Below are 19333 nucleotides of genomic sequence, written 5' to 3'. Positions count from 1 at the left end.
GTGAAGCAGACTGCTTTGGGAGGTGGTGGGCCCTCCTTTGCTGCAGGTATTTAAACTGAGGCTGCAGAACCATCTGTCAGAGATGCTGTAATGATGTCCTGCATTGTAGATGCTACATTGAGCAGACGTTTGGATTAGTTGACCTTCAGGGTCCAGTTGAACTCCAAAATGCTGCCATTCTACGATTCTATGAGTTTAGAAAACAGTTATTCCCAATTAAGCAAAGAATTTTGTAAACCAAGGAATGATGGATTGTCAACCATATTTCATACTATTCTTATTGGTTGGCACCAGTCTGTCTTGGGAGACGAACTATTATTTTTTTATATATTATTCACCCTTTATCAGAAGGTTCCAGGTTGGGTTACAGCAACATACAACACAGCATTAAAAACAGCTTAAAACAAGAGTGGAAGACAAGCTTATGAGCTGAAGGCAGGCTTGAAACAACCATTAGATGCAGTTATAGTCAACCCAGCAATGATTATTGTTTTTTCAGCCTTAATCAAGAGCTCCTAATTAATGGCAATATAACTTTTTGTTGTTGTTAGAGCCATAGTGTGCCTGGGACCAACAACAAAGAAAAGTAAAGAGGAAAATAAGCTGTCTCTTCAAGCTGCTAATCACCAATTTCTTTTTTCCACCTGGTTCCCAGAAGGGACACAGGAAGGTTTATAAATGCTGCCTAGTTATTATTAATTAACTGTTGTTGTTTCCTAATTAATTGGAAGCTGCCTCACAAACTAAAGATTCTCAATGTGTGGCTCTTGAATGCCAAAGTTATCCAGGAATTCTGGACAATGTTTGCAGTTTACAAAATATTGCACAAAATATGTGTGAGTAGGGAAATCACAAAAGAGAAGCCTGTAGGCATCAATATTCAGAATAAACAATCTGTTCATATAGTGTCATTTATGAATGGAAGTTTTCTTTTTTTAAAATATCAGTGTTCTCAGTTTCTGCCCCCCATCTTAAATTTAGTTCTCCACCTTTCTGCAGTGATTTGTGGTTGTAGGTTTTTAAAAAAAAAAAAACCTCATGAAAATTCATCAGCATTTTAATAAATGTTTGTCTAATAAATGCATTTCTGTATGTAATGTACACTTTTTTGCAAGCATTTTACTCAATATGATGCATGTTTTTATGTTAGCTTCATTAAATTAATGTTTCATTTGCGTAAACTGTTGTGGGCACCAGTTGCAAAAAAGGCTATCATGTAGGGAGTTGTGGCATAACACAAATTGGCTGCCTGGAGCATGGCTTGACACAAACTTATTTCCCCCCCGCCTCACCCTCCAACAGCCCCATGCTTGCCACAGGAAGTCAACTATGTCCTGCTGATCCTGACTGAGAGATCACACTATTGAGCTCTACCTGCCCCCCACTTTTCTGTAGGTTTTCAATGTTTTTGCTTATTTTGAAGTTTAATAAGTAGAATCTATAAAACATTTGAATGGTATTACATATCTTTCACTTTTATTGTCAACTTTAAATTCAAAACATTTTAGCTCAAAAGTATGCTTCATAGAACCTCACTGTGCTTCAAGATACCAACGTGTACAGACCAAAATATCTAGAGGCTCAGGAAGCAAACAGCAGTAAATATCAATTTTAATTGATGGTTATCATTGACCTCTAATCCAATCCACTTTGGGTTAGGTGACATTGTAAGGAAGCCCCCTCCTTTGGATAGCACAGCCACAAAACCTCCCTCAATGGCACCCACAGGAACAATTTCTTGCTTTATTTCCACTCCAGGAACTCATTAGTCTTGCTGAGGTAATTCCAGACCACCTCTCACCCTAAGTGCAGAGGCTCAGAGATGACAGCTGTTTCACCAGGGTTTGGAAGCCTGCCCTTAGCTAAGCCATTTGGAATTCATAATGTATATCCTTCTTCTGGCTCCTATACTCGTGCCGTCTGCTGGAATGGCAGAATTCCCACTCAAAGAGGTGGATATGCCACTATTGTTGGTGGCACAAATGCCAAACAGAGAATGGTTTGGATGAGTGATATGTCATTATGTCAACGAGTTCCTTCTGTGACACATTAAGCTGGGAGAGTTTGTCGGTTCATACCTAACAAGGTACAATTAGGGCTGTGCCAAATGTTCATTCACTTGGCTTTTCAAGTCAAAATTTGTTGGAGGGAACAGATATAGTTCTGTTTATATCCCTTAAAGATAGTAAGGATATATCTTTATATCCCTTAAAGATAGTAAAGTTTGCTCTTCCAACCCCCCCCCAAAAAAATTTAGCTGCATGAGTGGGGACTCTGTATACTAATGGCTTTCTCTATCAGCTGCACTGGCTCTATAATCCCCTACTTCCTATTTGCCACAAGAACATAGATAGAATATTCCTTCCCATTAAGCTGTTCAATTTCTGCAGGTTCCTCCAGACATTTATTTATTTGCTTGCTCAAAGTTTACACAGAAGTTATATTATATCATGACTTTATTGAACATTTGTTCTGATTGGTTTGTGAGGTGTTATATGACAATGAGAAATCATAATGACTTGCTTGCAGGATGTCTTTCTTCCTGTTAAACATTTGTTCATTTCCCCATTTCCAATGCATTTCTGCTTTGCTTTTAATCACAAAACATCACTTTCTTCTTTAAGGTGGATTTGTTGTGTTAGGGTGACAGAGCTCTTCAACCCACTTTAATTGTGCAAACCTAAATTTCCTGGTATACCCTTGAATCATTTTTGCCAAATACTGAAAGTCTGGAGATGCTTTGCATCTCAATGCAATTTACATTCTAATTAAACAAGTGACAAATATTGGCATGGAACCAATAGCAAAGCTTCCGCTGATCAGCATAATTTGGGACTGCATGCATTCATGGACTGGTTTTGTCTTAGAAGTGCACAACCCAAAGCAGTTATATTCAGTGTGTTACCAGCAACCTGACAAGCACCTTGTTATTGTTTGTATATTTTAAACGTTTTAATCTACAAAACATTAAGAACGGAGTAACAGGCAGTGCACAGCTTTATATGACTCATGCAGGGCTAAATATACAATGAAATGATAACAGCCACTTACTTACAGACCAGAGAACCGCTGAACATTCACCATCTTCCCCGTGCCTTACATTTCAGAAAGTCCTTCCAAAAAGGAAAAAGTCTCCATTGTTTTTGTTTACACACATAATAAATGGAAACCATATGACCATAAAACCATCATATTTCACCATACATCTCAAAAGCATACTATGATGTGTCAGTTGTTCCTGTAACATTAACTCTCACATACTACCTTGATAGCCTTGAGACATTAAGAGCACTTGAAATGTCTAGTGGGGAGCAGTTTCCATTCAAGTTGTTTGTAATAAAACATTACTAAGATTTTCTGAAGGAGAGGCCCTTTTAAACTTGTTGTTGTTTACTCATTTAGTCATGTCCGACACTCCTGTCTTCCACTGCCTCCTGCAGTTTGGTCAAACTCATTCTGGATGCTTCAAGAACACTGTCCAACCATCTCTTCCTCTGTTGTCCCCTTCTCCTTGTGCCCTCAATCTTTCCCAACATCAGGGTCTTTTCCAGGGAGTCTTCTCTTCTCATGAGGTGGCCAAAGTATTGGAGCCTCAGCTTCAGGATCTGTCCTTCCAGTGAGCACTCAGGGCTGATTTCCTTAAGAATGGAGAGGTTTGATCTTCTTGCAGTCCATGGGACTCTCAAGAGTCTCCTCCAGCACCATAATTCATTTTTTTTAAAAAAAATAATATTTATTACTTTTCCAACAATTTAAACACAACACTACAAAAAAAGAACAATACAATACAATACAATACAAAAACACTACATAACACTGACACATTAAACTAACATAGCCAAACAAAAACAGTTTAAAACACATCAAACAATTTCAGTATCTTATCTTTCATTCACTTATTTCCACGACCTCCTCACACCTCCCTTTTTGTATTCCACTTCTATTAGTTGTTTCAGCAATTCCTTTCCATCTTCCTCTGTTTTCTATCCTATAATTATCTTAACACATTCTAACCTTATTTTCCCTTTAATATTCTATTAATCTATTTATACTTAATTCCTTATAACATTTCTACTAAAGCCATATAACTTCATTCCAACATTCTTCTAACATTCATTAATTTTACAGTGTTTCTGTAAATAGTCTTTAAACTTTTTCCAGTCTTCTTCCACTAATTCTTCTCCCTGGTCTCGGATTCTGCCAGTCATTTCCGCCAGTTCCATATAGTCCATCAACTTCATCTGCCATTCTTCCCTGGTGGGTAAATCTTGTGTCTTCCAATACTTCGCGATGAGTATTCTTGCTGCTGTTGTTGCATACATAAAAAAAGTTCTATCCTTCTTTAACACCAATTGGCCGACCATGCCCAGGAGAAAGGCCTCTGGTTTCTTCAGGAAGGTATATTTGAATACCTTTTTCATTTCGTTATACATAATTCAAAAGCATCAATTCTTCGGTGATCAGCCTTCTTGATAGTCCAGCTCTCACTTCCATACATCACTACTGGGAAAACCATGGCTTTAACTATATGGACCTTTGTTGGCTAAGTGATGTCTCTGCTTTTTAAGATCCTGTCTGTCTAGGTTTGTCATTGCTTTTCTCCCAAGAAGCAGGTGTCCATTGCCAATCAGTGTAGTCAGTGAGCCTGAAGAGACGAAGGCAGTTTTTTGTGTTCCAAATACACCAGTATGCTCACTTTTCCAAAGTACCAGTCTCCCCCAAACTGGTGCTTTGCAGATGTTTTGGAATGCAACTCCTATCAGCCCCGACCATTTGTCATGTCAGGTGGGGCTGCTGGGAGTGGTAATCCAAATCAATTGGAGAGCACCAGGTTGGGAAAGGGTTCCGTAACTTCCTAATAGTTTCCACCATTACAGATCAATAACACACCTCTCATAGCCATATAATTCTGGTCCACAGTGTATACATTTTGGGGTTTTTTTACCTTTAAAAATATATGTTGGAAACAAATGAATGCAAAATAATTTCCTGCAGCGACTTGTGCTAAGGGAAGTAAATAAAGAAAAAAATATTGTTACAGTGACAGTAATATTAGCTGCCACAAACAAAATCAGTCAATAAAAGCACTTCAGAAAGTTAAAAAGGCAAATGAATGAATAAGTCTTTCCTTAAATTCAATATTCCCTTGTATAAAATATTAGGGCTCAAGTTCAAATTGCCTCCTCCTGAGTATAGTATATTTTTCTGTTTTATCAGCAGTCTTGCTCTCTTACTCCTCGTAAATTCATTTATTTACTCTAAACTGCAGTTGGTTGCCTGTGCTTGTCAGCACATAGCAACTCCATAATACACATTTCATCAGCCCTAAAGCTCTTGTTTCATAGATCACTGATCCCTCTCTACATCTTTAAACACATAAAACCTAACAAAGACCTTATGGGTTGTGGGAGTAGTGCCATGGCAATGGAGCAGAGCACACACCCTCATTCTCATTGACTGAAGTCAACAGTTGGGTCAAGAATTTTGAAGTGACTTTGGCACAACTGAAGTTTCCAATTAATGGCACGTAAGGATGAATTTCAACAAAGTGAGAGAATAGCAAGTCTAACTTTTCTAATTAAGTTATACCAGAGATAAATAATGTTGATGCCCCTTGGGAAATAAGGAAATGAATGCACTCACAAGACCCATTGATTACAGGCTGCCATGGGTGTCGCTTTCTGATTCAGAGATTGTTTTAGCCCTTCATGCCACACATCTAACACACTGGAAGGGTCAACAACTGTCAGAGTTAAATGTTGGCTCATGGTTGGCTCATATGGGCAGGAGATAAGCCAAGGTAGAGATCAATACCAAAATTTGGAACCACCCCCTGCTCCAGGGAAGGTGATAATGAAGCAAGATGCATACCGATCATGTTCAAGGTGACAACATGTTCAGGAGAAGCTGAAGACTAAGGTGCTAAGAACCAAGTCATTTTCTCTGGGTATAATCAATAGGGAACATGTGTAGACTAGGAATAGGTAAAAAGGAAGTACTAGGGACAGAAAATCAACAGTAGAGCACAAAGATAAATAAAACAAAACATGCAGCTACAGGCAGCATACAATCCATGGTCATTAGCACCAGCAGCACAAAACCGAGAAAGACCAGAGTCAAAATAGGTGTTTTTTTGCCTTGGCTTGCAAGATAAAACTATGGATAGATACAAAATATAGACTATGAAATAATATGCAGCTGAAAACATTGACAATAGGACCCATGGAGGGGATGTGGGGAAGTCTCGAGATTCAGATAAATCTCTTTATAGGGATATGTATTTGGTTTTCTTATAAATTTATATTTGTAAAATCAAATAAAAACGATTAAAAAACACACACTAGGCCTTTTAGAAGTGATTGGGCAGTGATATATTTATTCCATAAAATTTATGCACAACAACAACAACCCTCAAAGTGGTTTACAAAAAGATAAAACAATAAAATCAAGGAAAAATATAATCATACTTTAAAACATACAAAAGTTTAAAAAAAAAACCCCAACAGATTAAAATTACAAGTTTCTAAGCATCTGGGTAGGCTTCTCTAAACAAGAATGCTTTTTGCAGGCACCAAAAAGAGTACAATGATCTCAATAGGCAGGAAGTTCCATTTATGAATATGCCTGCCCTATGCAAACGTTAAAGTGCAGATTTCATGTTTACACGAGAAGCCAAACTTTGAAGTCATAACGGCATCCTGTGTCACTTGTCAGTTTACATAGATTGCGAACTGCAGGGCTGAGCCAGCAGGTGGCTCGCTGTTGCTTACTGGAAGGGGAAGGGAAAGGGGGAAGGTGGTGAGGTGGTCAGAGTGATGCAAATGTATCGGCGGGAGCACTCGATTGGCTCCCTCAGTGCATCTGCACCACCCAGGGAGAGGGCATTCTTTATGGCAGCTCCTAGGATGTGGAATTCCCTTCCCACACAGGTGCAATTGGCACCTTCATTATATATTTTCCACCATAGGCTGAAGATCTACCTCTTTACCCTGACCTTGGACAGTTGAGATATCTATTGGCAGGGCCCCACCCTATTCCTATTCCTGTGACTGTGATTTGTTTTAAACTGGCTTTAATCTTAATTTTAAATTGCTGTAACCTGCCCCGAGACCTTAGGGTGAAGGGTAGATAAGAAACTAATAATAATAATAATAATAATAATAATAATAATACATAAGCTAAACTTGAGTAGTTTTGTAACTGATTAAAAGTACAGAAGGAAATCAACGTCATGCTGTGGTGAACATCCCATCAGTTTGCGAGATGGAACAATTTCTCTCTCTTCCCCCTTCCCACCGTTCTGAGGGTTCTCTTGAACCCCCAAGTCAGTTTTGGGAGATGCAGGCGGAGGAGAGAAAGGGAACGCTTATCACACAAGCGGAAACCCTTGCGTAGGGTTTCCGATGGCAGGACACATTTGGTGAATCCTGCTCTAAAATTACAATTACAGCTAAAGGGCCAGATTAAGCTACTGAGTTCCAACAATGGAAGAGAGGGCAAGGTCTTCCACTAGTGCAACAGGGCTCCCCCCTCTCCTCTACCAGTATGCCCCCAAATTGTTTCTGGGGGGTCAGGGACCCCCCCCAGAACAATACTGGGGGAAGGAGAGGTGAGATTGTCCTTTCTAGCAAGCTGAAATTCCTTCAGCTTTCCTATACTAATTAGACGTTTAGGGAGCAATCCTATGCTTCCTAGAAGGTGGCGTAAATTGATGGAGACCTCCCTCTTTTTCCAGCAGAAAAAGGGATCTGCTGTGAAAAATATTTCAGGTGTTCCACCAATGGTGAGGCTCGAAACAGGATGCTTTGAAGAAGGTGTCAGGGGCGTGTTGGGGTGAGCAGTGGCCATAAATCTGCAGGATCCTCAGTCTCATAGTTTTCCTAGCAGCTTATGACAAAATGGGCCTGGAGCATAGTAAATCCCTTCACCTTGGAATCAATGGGATGAAGGGAGAGGATAAAGCATGGAAAGAATCCACCACTTCCACCAGCGTGTGCTGCCCTGGCCAAAGCGAGCCAGCATGGCTTAAAAAGTGGTGGTTCCCCTGACACGTTTCCTCTCCACCACCCTGACTTTCGGATTGCTCCATTAGCCTATCTGTCACTGGACTTTTTCCTGCAGTCTCTGTTCTTTCTCGTTGGATTTCTTAATTGTTTCGCTGTTCTTTTCCTGCTGCGACTGACTGCTCTGATTGTTGCAAGCTGCCGTGAGCACTTAGTGGCAGAAAGGTAGGGTCTAAATCTTCCCAGGGATGAAATAGAATGAAATAAATGCTGCATAGAGATAGTTAGCTATGACTTTCAGCGGCTGTTTTCTGTAGCTGCCTTTAAAGCAATTTTGGCACATTGAGCTTTAAATTTCATAAGCACTCCCCCGAGCACCCAGGCCCGGCTTCAGAGGAAAACAGCTATTAATATTAACAATCTTCCTCTCTTGGAAATCTTTGCCACCACTTTAATTTTATTTGAAATAGCGGAGCTGCTTTTGCATGCAAGATTCTCTTATGCTTTTAACAATGGAGTCATAAGGCCTAATATATGTAAACCTTTCTCTCTCTTTTTTTCCTTGCAAAAACATCAGATTTTGGGGGTTGGAAGGGGAGCACTGAGCCTCTGGTCCCCTTCAGCCAACAAACTTTATTTTCTTTCTTCAAGCTCCAGTAAATCTGATTTGGGAATGCCTTCATTTCATGTTGTATGCCTATATGACTGTTTATTTAGTTGTGAACTGATTGATTGGGAAATAAGTGCTTTTCTAGTTGGCGATGTAAATAATGAAACTTTATTAGTGATATATGTGACACATTTAACAATGCTAATCTTCTGAACTGCTCCGTCTAATTCACTTGGCTTTTCTGGCAGGCTATAAACAATGGAGGTTTGTGGGGAAGTCTCTAATTTGATGGCTTGAAACAAAAAGGAAGAAAGAAAATAGAAGCAACCAATTTAGAAGCACCTACAGAGTGCCACCTAGTGGAAAGGAGCAGAATTGAATGGGAAATAAGCAAAGCAATGTGTGCTTGTCTCCTTGGGTCCGCCTTCATCTATTTATATTAAAAATAGTTTTTACAAGGTCACACTTATAAAGAAGAAGTTTAATCTATTCACTCGGAACTGTTGGCCAGCCATCTGAGAACGTTAGTCATCTAGCTGTTTGCATTGCAGAAAAATGTGACAATGTAGTTTCTGGTGCACCAGGCAATAAATATTCAAACTAAGCACAAGAGGCCTATGGGAATTATGCTTTCTTTTGTTTATTACTGTCATGGACCAGCTGGATGCAGAGGAATGGTAGGTCACAGCAGCTGAGGAACCCCCAAGGAAAGAAGGCTCAGAGCCAGGGGTCTGGTGGTGGGATGACAATGAGCGGTTAGAGTGGGGAAAGGGAGCAGAATGAAGGGAGGAGGTGTCTGAAGCTGAAGAGGCAACAGGGTTTAGTGAGCAGAAAGAGCCTGGGGCAGAGAGCAGTGCTGATTCAGAGGCTGGAGATGAGGCAGGCAGGAGACAGAGATGAGTCAGGCTGGTGAGGAAGCCAGGCTCTTTACCCCTACAGCAGCGACCAGCTTCCCTCCCCACTGGTCTCCCAGAACACACAGATAAATGAAAACACAGAGAAGAGGGCAGAGATTGGCGGAGCACTAACACTGTTTCTGGTCACTTGGGGGGGAAAAGAAGAAACCTTGAGAGGAGGGAAGGCGGGGACCTTCAGTCCTTGCAACTGCCTCATTGGGGCAAGACCTACAGTGGTACCCCAGGTTAAGTACTTAATTCGTTCCGGAGGTCCGTACTTAACCTGAAACTGTTCTTTACTTGAAGCACCACTTTAGCTAATGGGGCCTCCTGCTGCCGCCGCACCGCCAGAGCACAATTTCTGTTCTCATCCTGAAGCAAAGTTCTTAGCCTGAAGCACTATTTCTGGGTTAGCGGAGTCTGTAACCTGAAGCGTATGTGACCTGAAGCGTATGTAACCTGAGGTACCACTGTACTGGGAAGAGATGCTGTGATCACCAGGCCTGCACTGTTTTGGTTTCTTTGAATAAAGAGTTAACTTCACTGACACTGGTGGGGTTTTTTATTGCTGACTTCACTCCGGCTCCTGACAATTACTATTGCTAGGTAATATTGGCAAGATATACCTTGCAAGGGCTCAAATGCTGGTTCAAAGCAGAGTTCTGTGAAAGAACTCAGCCATCTGCGTGATAAGTTTTAACTGCAGAATTGATGGGCAGGTGAAAGATTTGATTTTACAGTCTGGGGAAGGAAACATTAAGGGCAGGATTCAAGTAAGTTGTTGCATGCATGGAGCCAGATCTGCTTCTGCCACAGCAGATCATCCCCAAGAGATACCTGTCAGTCTCAACTTGAAAATGTCTAGTGAGGAAAACCTCATCACCCTCTAAGTACTTGGTTCCTTTTCTGAACTGTTCTTACTGCAAGTAAGAGTTAGAGTCTTCAGGATAATATACCTCTAACTTTGCATAATCTTCAGACAGAGAATGTGCCACTTCTGTGTTACATGATTTCGAATCTTCCCAGCACTTGAAAGTTAACAAACTTACCAAACCCTGAACAAGACTCCAAATTTAGCCTTGTTTCTGATGTGACAGTCCTTTTTTCCATTTATCTTCCTCCACATTTCACCAGTTGGCAAGGGAACAAACCCATTGGTTCCAGAAATTATAATCTTGGATACTGTTTTAATTTATAAGTGATATTGTTGTTGTTTATTTTGATTTAGATTTTAATTAGACTGTATTTTCCATATGTATTTTTAGCTGTTTATACAATGCTTTGGGGGCCTTTGGCCAAAAATCAGCAAAGAAACAAACATTAACAGTGCATAATACACTGAAGACTAATGCTCTCATCCTGTTTTGAATGTGCCTGAAACTGTTCTAGAAATACTGGCAAATTATAAAGGCAGATGGGAAGGACTTCAATAGAAAACACTATGAGGAGGCATAATACTCATCTTGAATTATAGATGAAAGGGTATGGAGGAGGATTGGACTGGGGAGGATTGCAAAAATTTACCATTTGCCCGACAATAAATGTTGGAAATGTAATGAGACTGAAGGCACATTCTTTCACCTTTGGTGGACATGCCCAAGGATTAAGACATTCTGGAAGATGATTTATAATGAATTGAAAAAGATATTCAAATATACTTTTCTGAAGAAACCAGAGGCCTTTCTCCTGGGCATGGTCGGCCAAATGGTGCCAAAGAAGGATAGAATTTTTTTTTTATGTATACAACAACAGCAGCAAGAATACTTATCACAAAGTATTGGAAGACACAAGATTAACCCACCCGGGAAGAATGGCAGATGAAGTTGATGGACTATATGGAACTGGCAGAAATGACTGGCAGAATCCGAGACCAGGGAGAAGAGTCGGTGGAAGAAGACTGGAAAAAGTTTAAAGACTATTTACAGAAATACTGTAAAATTAATGAATGTTAGAAAAATGTTGGAATGAAGTTATATGGCTTTAGTAGAAATGCTATAAGGAATTAAGTATAAAATTAATAGAGTATTAAAGGAAAAAATAAGGTTAGAATGTGTTAAGATAATTATAGGATAGAAAACAGAGGAAGATGGAAAGGAATTGCTGAAACAATTAACAGAAGTGGAATACAAAAAGGGAGGTGTGAGGAGGTCGTTGAAATAAGTGAATGAAAGATAAGATATTGAAATTGTTTGATGTTGATTTGATGTTGTTTGATGTTGTTTGATGTGTTTTTTGTTTGGTTTTGTTAGTTTAATGTGTTAGTGTTATGTAGTGTTTTTGTATTGTATTGTTCTTTTTCGTAGTGTTTAAATTGTTGGAAAAGCAATAAATATTTTTATTTTTTTTTAAAAAAAAGGATTGGACTGGGGGGAGGCGGAAGAGGGGACCTCCTCAGTAACTCCTGTTTGTAGAAGACTACTGGGTATGAAAAACAATGACACACCTAGACAGCTTCTTAAAAAGCAGAGACATCACCTTGCCAACAAAGGTCTGTATAGTTAAAGCCATGGTTTTCCCAGTAGTGATGTATGGAAGTGAGAGCTGGACCATAAAGAAGGCTGATCACCGAAGAATTGATGCTTTTGAATTATGGTGCTGGAGGAGACTCTTGAGAGTCCCATGGATTGCAAGAAGATCAAACCTCTCCATTCTTAAGGAAATCAGCCTTGAGTGCTCACTGGAAGGACAGATCCTGAAGCTGAGGCTCCAATACTTTGGCCACCTCATGAGAAGAGAAGACTCCCTGGAGAAGACCCTGATGCTGGGAAAGATGGAGGGCACAAGGAGAAGGGGACGACTGAGGAAGAGATGGTTGGACAGTGTTCTCGAAGCTCCCAGCATGAGTTTGACCAAACTGCAGGAGGCAGTGGAAGACAGGAGTGCCAGGTGAGCTCTGGTCCATGGGGTCATGAAGAGTCAGACACGACTAAATGACTAAACGACTAAACAACAACAACAACTGGGTATGATTTATCTAAAATTCGTAGGGGGAATCAAGGGTTTGGGATCTTGAATGACATCAAGGTCTTCCCTACTTTTCCCCTGATAGTGTGAACACTACCTGAAATTGTTGACTTGGGACCTGCTAGGCCTGCATACCCAAGTGTTATTATGAATTGAAGCACAGCAGAGTAGCCATGATGGATCAAGATGGATGACACTGTCGTCTTTGTGTGATTTCTGTGCAAGCTGCTTGGAACTTCATGCCAGTTTCCATTGGCGCCCTGATAAAAGTAACAGAAAAGCCAAAGCAAAAGTGAAAGCATAATATATTCTGGCAAGCCAGTGTGGGGTGTGTCAAAGTGCCCTGCCAAAGGCAGAGCATAAAAACAAACAATACGTTGCAATAAAACCATCACAAAACCCATAAAACAGACCCAGCAAATAGAGGGAAACATTTATACCATTTAGAGGGCATTGGTCTCATTTTACAGCTGTGGAACACTAAATGACTAGTCTAAGATCAGTCCATGAATCTACAATAAGCAGGAATAATAGTGTTGTTAGCTGCCCTCTGCTCTTTTGGGAGAAAGGGGGATATAAAACAGACGAAATAAGTAAATAATATATTAAAGGAAGAGATGGAAGCGGGAAAGACTGACCCTTTTGCATTCCCTTGCTCAGCTTTGCATACTTCCACAGCAGCTCCGCTAATATTAGTGGACTGGGAGAAGCAGACGGCTAGACAATGATGGAAGAATTCAATTTGAATACCACACTGGAAAGGAAAATTAGCATTTGCCTTTAAATAAATATCTTACATGGTTGGATTTTTATTTTTGTTTTTGCTTTTCTCATCAGGAATTATCATGACTTGAGGGGGCGGGTGTTTCCCAGGGATAGGGCTCTGAAAAATGTGACCCCCTTGGCTCTTAATAGCTTGAGCAGACCATTACCCCCCCCTCTATTTTCTTTTTGAGTGGACACTGTCAAAATTCCATGCCACAACATTCCTAGAATTCGCTAATGATACCTCCTTTGGACACTTTCGTCTTGCTTTCTTTTATAATTTCTTTGAATTTATGAACTAATATACTTCATTGTATTCAAGAGTTCCTTCAAGTATGTAGAAACAACCATGTGATTTTTAAATGGCCTAAATTATTAAGGTTTTAGAGTGAATGATGGCTCCACCAGTGTTCCCATGCAGCCTCAATCCCATTCCACCTTGCCCCCTACGCTCCAGATAAGCAGCAGCTCTGCCAAACACCCAACCAGATTGCCACTCATTCATGGTGGACATCTTCCCTAACCAATGGAACTCTCCTCCTAACCAGGAAGTGGCTTCGAAAAAGGTTTCTGGCATTTCTGATTCATGCCTCCAGGCCTGCTAGAAGAATTAAGTTGCTAATTAGTAGCTACGCAACCTAAGCCCATTTCTTCTGGAGGCAATTTGCTTTTCATTTAGTTTAATTTCTAAAGAAATAATGTGTTATCTCCGCTGTTTATATGTCAGAGGGAGAAATTATGGCCAAGAAATTAAATAATAAATAATCCAATTATCCCTTATAGAATTGCAGGTTCTTTTCTATTTTCTTTATATATATTTTTGGTATGAAAAGGAAAGAAAGAGGACATCCTAATCTCTTTACACAGAGGCTGTAGGTTTGCTGCTACCCACACATAAAAAAGGGATATGAGTTACACTGAAGAAAAGGAATAACCTCTCTGCAAAAGTCAGTGTTATTTTCTGAGTGTAAATTTCCCTTCTAAGCTCTGCTAGGAAATGTGTTTTATCTGAATCACCAACACAATAATGTAAAGCCACATCCTATTTTGCAATGCACGTTCATATTTTCTAATGACTCTCAGCACTCAATATGGTGAGGTATATTGTGAAAACGACAGTGCATAGCCTCAAAATGGGTTTGAAAGGGTCATGAATTACAAAGTTTGGCATGACATAGATCAGAGATCCAAAAACTGAGCAGTCTGCTTGTTGGTTGATGTCCAGTAACAACCTGCTGGGATAACATTAATGGGAGTTGCATGATCCCTAGGTCCTTTCCATAGCACAAACTGCTACTGGGAGATCCCTGGTGTAACCTGGACCTGTCTCTAACAATATATTTTCCCAGAATACATCTAAAAGAAGGCAAGGGTGATTCCTGTTAAACTTCTACTCGTAGGGAGTTCCACAGGGCAGGGCCTGGCATGCTAAAGGCTTGGACCTCAGTGAAGGATAAGTTAAAGGGTGAAGAGAACCACCAGGAGTGTCCCATCAGAAGATCTCAGTGATCATGGGGGCACAGACTGGGCCTCTTCCACTCTTCCTACTGTCACAAGGTAGTTACTGTCATTGCTTTGATCAGAAATCAGGCAGAGGCATCTTCTAAGGGCCTTTTGATCCTAACATGCCCTAGCATGTTAGGTCAGAGGATAAATAGTGAGAGGCACACATTGGGAGTGTGGACTGTATGGAACATAGGTGGTGAACTGTTGTTCTTAAAAACACGGTTAAAATTAATGTTAACAGTTAGGTTTTGAAAGTAAAATGTTACACAATTACCCTTGGCTATGAGAGCGAAAGAGAGAAAACAGTGATTTAAAAATCCTTTTAAAATTAATAGTCAAATCCTCAGATAAGAATGTGTGCATTAATATTACATCACAGGGAATATTTCAGATTCGGAGCATTTGAGTCATTACACTCAGACTGAGCTTTGCAACCTCAATATCACTGTGGCTTTATATGATGCAGAAATGAGTGTGTGTTGCAAATCCAGTTCAGGCATGTGTGTTTTCAGTTCCAGATCAGGGGCCCAGCATTTTCTTGAACCAAATAAGTGAGAATCACAAAACAGCACCATTCTCAAAGAATTGAATTCCAAAAAAATGTATGAAAATTGTGCAAGAACTGCAGGAAAAAATCCATATCAACAACGTGGTAGGAAAGATCGATTCCCAGTTGAACTGGTTTATTTTAACTCATTTGGTTCATAAACATGGATATGAGAAATGACATGTGAACCTGGAGGTTACATTTTCTTAATTACTCCATCATGCCTGGTAAATATTTCATGAGCAGCTGTGATAAAATATTGATTCTGATTTTGCAATTAATCTATATTGTGCAGAAATGTTCCTCTAGTTTTCAATAATTTAGCTCATTCAATCAGTGTTCCTTTTCTTTCCACATGGTGAAGGTGAAACTCACATTTCTTAATAGATAATAAAATGTTCAGTTTCTGGCATCAGTTTTAATTCATTTAATTACACATCATAGCAGACAATTCTGCCTATTATTACTCCTCTTCCCCCAAATATTTGGAAGGAAATATCCAAACCTGTGAAATAGTGTAACTACACTTTCCATCAAGAGTTAGTTAGCATGATTCTTCCTAGATATGGCCCCCCAGTGCTAATTCAATGTTTAGGTTCCGCTCTTTACTTACCACCTGGTTTGGTGGCATTTGTGGTGGATGTAGTTATTCTGGACTTCCAGACTACCCATATTCCTCAGCCTTCATTTTGGTTCTAAGATCATTTCTTCTCCCTCCCATGGTTCATAAAACCTTTTCATCCAAAGGTTTGGAACAGGCAGATGAGTGAGACTGAGTGCCAGGCAATTCTGCCCTAACCAACCTTAATGGCTGGAAATATAGTCTTGGACCGCCCTTTGCACAGCAGAGTCCGCAAACAGATGCTGAGCAAGATGTTGAACCTACAACCCATGGCTCCAAGAGGCTCCAAATGAGGTTCCTCCTAGCGGATAGGGACAAGGATGTTACTGTCTAAGTGGTTTCTTTTTTAATCTTCATCTTACCCGAAAGGGTTCTTAATGAATCATCCCTCTAGGGCTGGGATGCCCAGCAGGTGAATCGTGATCTACTGGTTGATTGCAAGGTGTCCCTGGCTGATCCTGGTTGATCGTGTGATCCGGATCGATTGCCCCCCCCCCTGCCAAAGCTCAACAACTTTGATCAATGCAATGGGTAGATCACTGCCAGTTTTTTTTAGTGGCAGTAGATCGTAGTCTATTGGAAGTTGGACTTCCCTTCTCTAGGGAATAGACAGGGTGAAGCAGAACAATTGAGTGCCTTGTGACCCTCGACAGCCTCACTCCTGTCTCTTTTAAATTTATCCCAGTGATTTGAAATGTCTTAACTTGTAATGCCAATAAAGGTATTTGTATTGTATTGTATTGTATTGTATTGTATTGTATTGTATTGTATTGTATTGTATTGTATTGTATTGTATTGTACTATGTTAATCCAGGGCTGCTGGGACAGACTTGGTCACACCTGCCTCGTAGAAAATGCAAGTGACCTCTTCTTGACCCTTCTCCACTTTCGCAGCAAGGGAAAGAACTACGGTCACACACACATCCATTTATAAAAGCTTGTGTTTTGGAGGATGCAAAAGGGTTGGGAAAGACTACAGTCCATGACCGTAAATCTAACCTCACTTGCCTGGTCTTCAGTAGACATGTTTAGGATTGCACTGCAAGAACCTTTTATTCAAATGTGTGCATGTTGAGGATAGGCAGTACGGGTGGGAGGGAGGAGTGGCGTGGCCAAGAGGGGGATGCAGAAAATAGCAATTGTCAAACTACAATCATTGGTGTGTTTGTCTTGAAACAAGATTTTTGTGGGACATTGCAGTGAAAAATCTGACATGGTGTGAATACATAGTTGAAACTCGCTAAAAGGCTGGTTTCTGAATCCACCCTCAATTAAAGGATCTCAATGAATCCCAAGAACAAGTTTTACAAACTCCCTTCACGGGTGGCGCTGTAGGTAAAACCTCAGCGCCTAGGACTTGCCGATTGTCAGGTCGGCGGTTCGAATCCCCGCAGCGGGGTGCACTCCTGTTGCTCGGTCCCAGCGCCTGCCAACCTAGCAGTTTGGAAGCACCCCCGGGTGCAAGTAGATAAATAGGGACTTGCTTACTAGCGGGAAGCTAAACGGCGTTTCCGTGTTCTGTGCTGGCTCGCCAGATGCAGCTTGTCACGCTGGCCACATGACCTGGAAGTGTCTGCGGACAGCGCTGGCCCCCGGCCTCTTAAGTGAGATGGGTGCACAACCCTAGAGTCGGACATGACTGGCCCGTACGGGCAGGGGTACCTTTACCTTTACCTTTAGCACTCAAATTAATAAGGGCAAGTGGATAACAAACTTTCTTCATCGCTGACCATTGGCTGTGCTGCCTGGAGCAGGTGGAAGTATTTGTCCAGGAACAAGTGGAAGTTACTATGCTGTCTACTGCCTCTCTGGTGTCTTTTGCATTTCAGGAAAGCAAAATCAGGTTTAGAACATTGTAGTCCTTGCAATTTTTCCTTGAAGATAAGGAAGCTTTCTAAAACGATTGATGTGAGTGGAAAGAAATAAGAGCTGCATGGAAACAGGAGAGGGAAAGGGAATTAGATTTTTCAATTTCATTGAAGGAAAATAATGTTGACCTCCATATACTGAGTAGCGATTGTGCTGAATACCTATTGCTCATGAAACCAGTGACATCTCTCCATATGTAAGGGTAAGTAATAATGGGGCACTGATTTGTGTCATTGACCTCAGCTCCTCCATCAAGTCATTGAGTAGATTGCCTGTTAACACCATAAATTATAGGCCACAGGCACATAAGTGCCTTAATTGTATTGTAATAACTATGAAATGGCTGTTAGGATGTTACATCCTTGGGCGTGACTGGTCAAAGCCTAATGATTGTACTGGCTGCCTAAAGGTCCAACAGATGACATGTCAATTAGCCCAAGCCAGCCTATTGTTTCTGTGCCAACATTTCTCAGGTGAATGGAGAAGCAATGAGGACAGATTGTTTTTCATAGTGTCCCCAGGAAAAAAGCAAGTCAGCAGAGACTTTTAGCTACTGCATATTCACAAAGCAAACTTGTGTACTGGCCCTACTGAATGAATAAATGCCTAAAGTCTAATTCACATCCTTATGTATTTCACATCACAACTGCCATTATCATTCAGAACACAGCTGATGCTGATTCTTCCCAACATGGGGATTCCCAGGATAAAAAGAAAGGGTTTAAAATCAGTAGATTTGGGACAAGATAATAAGATAGCTGGCAATGAATTGGCATTAATGCAAACTATTTGTCACAAGACCACTCACAAGAATCCATATGCCATTCTTCATATGAGTTTGTGGCTTATGCAAATAATATCCCCAATTAATGTTTCATTCGGTTGGTATGTCATTTTCTCTCCACTTTCTCTTTGATATTTGAGGCTTCCATTAGATAGGATAGGATAATTAAAGAATAATTAGGAAAATTAGTGGCATAGGCTAGGATAATTAAAGCACCAACATGTAATTTTACTCCCCTTGGTTTTGCAAAGAAAAGCCAAAATGTCTGATAATGAACTGGACATATATGGATTTTCCTGCATTAGAACTAATGAAATATCAAGGTACCTTAATTAGAACTCAAACATGAATGTACAGACATCTTTATTTACATTTCTTCAAAGTTTTTCTTCCCGTGATTATTGGCATAAAATCTGCTATTTGTATCAAATTCAGCTTCCGCAACTGAGACTTGTTTGTATAAATGCTCTGCTTCTAGGTTCCTGGTACTTTGGACCTCATAGAAAGCTGTTGCCTGGCAACTGTGAATTGCCAACAAGGGAAGACTTGCCTCCATCATGGTCTAAGTGAGATGCAGCTGCTCAGACCTTCTCCTTGTCTCAGAGCCTCAGATTTTGGTGGGAAGTGGTGCTTGGTATGTTGCCAGGGAAGAACAAGAACCTTAGTAACCCTGTTTCCAAATGGACACCATGTAAATTTTGTTCCTGTATCAGATATGAGTGAGATGGTAGAGCATGCAATTTTACCACCCACAACATGGGTTTGTG

Source organism: Podarcis liolepis, assembly GCF_965112155.1.
Source record: "Podarcis liolepis genome assembly, chromosome: 5".
Classification (NCBI taxonomy): Eukaryota; Metazoa; Chordata; class Lepidosauria; order Squamata; family Lacertidae; genus Podarcis; species Podarcis liolepis.
This window is presented reverse-complemented; position numbering follows the sequence as displayed.